General features: G+C 48.6%; 1 pseudogene; it reads right to left on the bottom strand.

Annotated features, from left to right (window-relative positions):
* Positions 1-319: 319 nt before the first annotated feature.
* The window catches only part of LOC103089931 (polypeptide N-acetylgalactosaminyltransferase 11-like), a 5,067-nt pseudogene continuing 455 nt past the window's right edge, over positions 320-4,931 (bottom strand).

Genomic DNA, 4,931 nt, shown 5'->3' with positions numbered 1-4,931 from the left:
ATTATTAAAATGGGTTAAAAAGAAGTGTAAATAGATTTGAATAGGCATGTCAGTTTCCTGGGTTTTGCCCTTCTCTGCAAACTTGACTCTTTAATAGAGTTAAAACTGTATTCTTGTTTTCTGTCATAAGCAAAAAATTCCTTAACGGCAGCTCAGAATTGACCTTAATGTCTTGGTGAAACATAGTTCTTCACCTTCTCATGGTCACTTGGTGCTCCAATCTCTAGTATATCTGCTGTCTCACCTTTGCTAATCTTCTCAGGCATCTCCATTAGGAGGACAAGTGTGATGAATCACCATTCCAGCCACAGGGTCCGTCTTAACTCTCCAACTGCCACCATTGTGAGGAGGTGCCATCACAGGTTGCCATAGCAACATAGCCTTTGCGGCTCGGTACATCGACCACTCTTAGGCACTGTCCACCTGGCACCTGGTACAGCCAAGTATTCTTCCCAAAATTCTATTGCTGGGCTGCCCCTGACCCATTACACTTCATGAGCACTTGATGAATGAGTTTCCGACATATCCAGGCAAAGGGAGATTATTTAAAATCAATTCATGCTCTTTATTATAAATTCAGAGCTGATTAGGGTCACTGTATCCACATCCCTTAAGCACTCCTAGGCCTCTCTTCTGACTTGGGCAGCCCTGGGCCACCAGACACTTACTGATCTGGAGGTGACAGAGCCTTTCCCATTGAAGGACGTGGGGCATTTTGACCTTCTTTCGATAAAAATGGGTTGCTAGGGTTTGGCATTGGGCTCAGGTGTCTGCATCTCTTGGCAAATGTTATCCAAATATCATCCAAATAATTTACAAGCCAACTTCGTCCTCTATTCAACATATGCTTATTGGCCAAAGCTTTTGGACCCCAGCCCAGGTCTTATGGGAAAATATTTCTTATATTCATCCAACTAAACACGAACCAGGCTTATCACGCATGTCATGATATCCTCGCCTTCAGGAGAACCTTGCGGTTGCCTTTTTCCAAAAATGTGTCCAACTCTAGAGCAAGGGATGATGAAGAGCTTACTTCCACCCATCCAAATCCGAAATGATATTTCGAAATTTTCTCCTCCCCAGATATCCATGCCACTGTCACACTGTCCAAGTTCAATGAGATAGTTTCTCTTCATGGCAAATAATCCTCCAGCAATGGTAGGTGACTTTATTGGTGTAGTAGCTCCCTCCAGGCCTCTGAGCTTGGAAAAGGGAGCACGACCCCATCTGAAATGCAGCCCCCAGTTGAATCCCCCTCACAACACGGGAGGAGCTGTAGGCGAGGGTCAGCACTGATGGTGCTGGTCACCAGGCATCCTACCATCCACTAGTCCTCCTGGATGACGGCCAGCAAGGAGCCGGCCACGTCACAGCCGCTCTGATTATTCTTCCTCAAATCAGTCTCCCACGCTTTGTATTTTTTATTACTTTAGTTTTTCCCGGGAGGTAGTTTTGGACACATGCATCTAGTTCTCCTTTCAAATCACTGTGCACGAGCAGGATTTCCTGAAGAAGCCAGGCAGGCATGTGGTCTAGGAGGCTGTGAACAGGCCAGAGCCAGGCACACAAGCCTTCACTGGAGAAACAAATAGCAACAGCAGCCACTGGCAAATCCATTGAGTCAGACTTGTCTGTACACATGCTGCATTCCCCGTATCGGCTACATCTCTGTGGCAGCCAAGCCCTGACTCAGAAGCATATGGAAGGCATGTTTCTGATACCGCAGGTCTCGCAATGCCTGATCACTTTCATTAAAAATCATACCCAGGGCTTCCCTGGTGGCGCAGTGGTTGAGAATCTGCCTGCTGATGCAGGGGACACGGGTTTGAGCCCTGGTCTGGGAGGACCCCACATGCCGCGGAGCAACTAGGCCTGTGAGCCACAGCTACTGAGCCTGCGCGTCTGGAGCCTGTGCTCCGCAGCAAGAGAGGCCGTGATAGTGAGAGGCCCGCGCACCGCGATGAAGAGCGGCCCCCGCTCGCCACAACTAGAGAAAGCCCTCGCACAGAAACGAAGACCCAACGCAGCCATAAACAAATAAATAAATTAATTAATAAACTCCTACCCCCAACATCTTCTTTAAAAAAAAAAAATCATACCCAATGCAGAAGAGAATTTCACATTATCTTTTTCTGGATCTTCAATATGGTTATCTCTCACATCGTCAATGTTGTTTGCTTTGAACTGTGATCCTAATACTCCGCTTGGACCTCGAGTGAAACAGGGATAGAATTTGGGGAGGAAATAGTCCGTGGAGCCCAGATACCTTCATGAGCACGTTCTTAAGTGGCTGTCAGTTCACTGAAGTTGAAATAAACAAAAAGCAAAACTGTCCAGTTCACAGGTGTAAAAGAACATCCACAACAGAAATATCGCACAGTGACACTTCCGACTGTAGACCCAGCATAGCTGAAGGGCTGCTTTCAACTTCCTGGAGCAGAAGGTGCTGAAGCCATAAGCTGGTGCTGGAGGCTGGGTGTGAACTAGCATGAGAGTGAGAAACTCTGGGGATGCAGTCGTGGGTTGGGCGCCACACTTCCAGAGCTTGACCTCCAGGACCCTGGCTCCATACTGGAACCGTGGGGGACTTTTACATCTCACTGATGCCTCCCCCTCCCCCCGAGACCAACTGAATCAGAATCAGGAGTCTGGGCTCCATTCTGGCCTCATCTACTCCAGTCCCACACCCAGCTCAGAGTGACCGTCTAAAACATCAATCTGATCATCCCACAACCCCCTCCCAAAACTTCCAGTGGTTTCTCACGGTACTCAGGACAAAAATCATGTCCTTGTCAAGGCCTGAAGTCCCTCCGAGTTCTGCCCTCCACCAGTCTGGCCGTCTCACTCACTCACAAGGATGTGGTCCAGCTACTCACCACCGTGAACTTACCAGAAGCACCACTGACACATTCACTGTGCCTCTCGACTGCCCCTGGTTATGATGTTTCACTTTGATTAAAAACACAGGTGCACATATTCCTTATTTCAGGTGTTCTCTAGGGGCAGAGGCAGCCAATTATCCCATTACAGAAATCATGTACCTGGAATAATAATTATGCCTCAGAGGAATCCAACTGCATCACTTGAATAAAGTCAAAGCATTTAGATTGCTGTTAAGGAAATCAGGCATATGCACAAGAATGACTGACTTGTTATTAGGGGAGATACTAGCTCTGCGTGGAAATTCTACCAACTGAGATCAAGAGCACGGGGCTGGGAATGATGGATCCCTTGGAAATAGGTTGAGTCTGAGATGCCGTGGGGGACGCCGGCGGGTCCAGTGCACGGTTAGTTGGATGATTTTGAAGAAGGGCGGAGAGTTCTAGGATGGAGACAAAGTTGGAGAAGCACCAAGATTTAGGAGGTGGGGCTTCCCTGGTGGCGCAGTGGTTGAGGGTCCGCCTGCCGATGCAGGGGACACGGGTTCGAGCCCCGGTCCGGGAAGATCCCACATGCCGCAGAGCAACTAGGCCCGTGAGCCACAGCTGCTGAGCCTGCGCGTCCAGAGCCTGTGCTCCGCAACGGGAGAGGCCGCGATAGTGAGAGGCCCGCGCACCGTGATGAGGAGTGGCCCCCGCTCTCCGCAACTAGAGAAAGCCCCCGCGCAGAAACGAAGACGCGACACAGCCAAAAATAAAATAAATTAATTAATTAAAATTAAAAAAAAAAAAAAAAAAGATTTAGGAGGTGGTTCAAACTATCTGAGCAAAGAGATCACCCAGCAACTGGGTGTTCGGTGACCGTGTCTGGGGCAGGTGGAGGGAGAGAAGGTTGGAGGCAAAGTGAAGATGCAGAGAAAGGGACAGTGGGAAAAAAGCCGAGGAGTGGGGTAGTTTCAAGAAAGAGAGGCAGTGTGTCCAAAGGGATGAGTAAGATGAGGCCATCTCAATAACCCAGGCTGGGGGAGTGAGGGGTCTGCAGGGACTGGATCAGGTATGTTCTCAGGAGCAGCATGGAGGTGGAGGTTGGAGCACGGAAGACAGAGCTGTAAGCGGGAGACGGGGAAGGGCCTCGACCGGTGGAGAAGTGACTGCTGCTCCCCTTTGCACTAAAGAAAATGTAAAAAATAAAAAAGAAAGGCTAGTGTCCCTGTTTCCCAGCTCCTCCCTGGCCCACAGTCCTCTGCTCCCAACCTCTCAGAGCCGCTGGTGTGCGTGCGTGTGCTGTGTTCAAGTCACTTTGCTTTCAGATTCTTGCCTTTCATTTATTTAAGACAAAAAAATTTTTTAAATGCGTCCCGTATTAGTCAGGACTCTCCGAGGAAATGAAACCAAATGTATGAAGAGATTTATTTTAAGAAATTAGCTCATGTGATCACGGGGGCTAGCGAGTCTGAGATTCATAGAGCTGGCAGGCCGGAAGCTCAGGCAGGAGTTGATGTCACAGTCTTGGGAGAGAATTTCTTCTCCGGGAAACTTCGAGTTTTGCTCTTAAGTCCTCCCACTGGTTGGATGAGTGCTCCCTGCCATTATCTCCTTTATTTGCAGTCACCTGATTGTAGATGTGATCCACATCTACTTCCCTGCAACACCTAGATTAGCGTTTGATTACATATCTGACCGATGCATAAAACTAACCATCTCACCCCCTAAACGATGCAAACTGCCGGTCTCCTACTCCAGCCAGACCAATGACGGAGTGTCGTATCCATTTAATAAAATATCAGAAAATGGAAGGAGGACGTGGGGGTCCTCCTACAGCCCCTCAAATAAGACACGAAAAGTTGACAGAAGCTGTAACTCTACTTTTCTCAGAGGATGATTTCCAGTTTCTTCGGAATTCCCCCACGTGGCCTGTAAGATAGAAGGAACCATCTTATTATGGATGCACCAGTGTAGTCTCAGAGGACTTCTCTAGGCGTGTTAGCAAGCAGGCGCCTTTACAACGACAAACAGTCGGGGAGCTGATAAAATGCTCTCTCCCCCACTCCG

The sequence above is a fragment of the Lipotes vexillifer genome, unplaced genomic scaffold (genome assembly GCF_000442215.2).
Source record: "Lipotes vexillifer unplaced genomic scaffold, Lipotes_vexillifer_v1.1 scaffold741, whole genome shotgun sequence".
NCBI lineage: Eukaryota > Metazoa > Chordata > Mammalia > Artiodactyla > Lipotidae > Lipotes > Lipotes vexillifer.
Note: the sequence above shows the minus strand (reverse complement) of the source record. Positions and strands in the feature narration are given on the sequence as shown.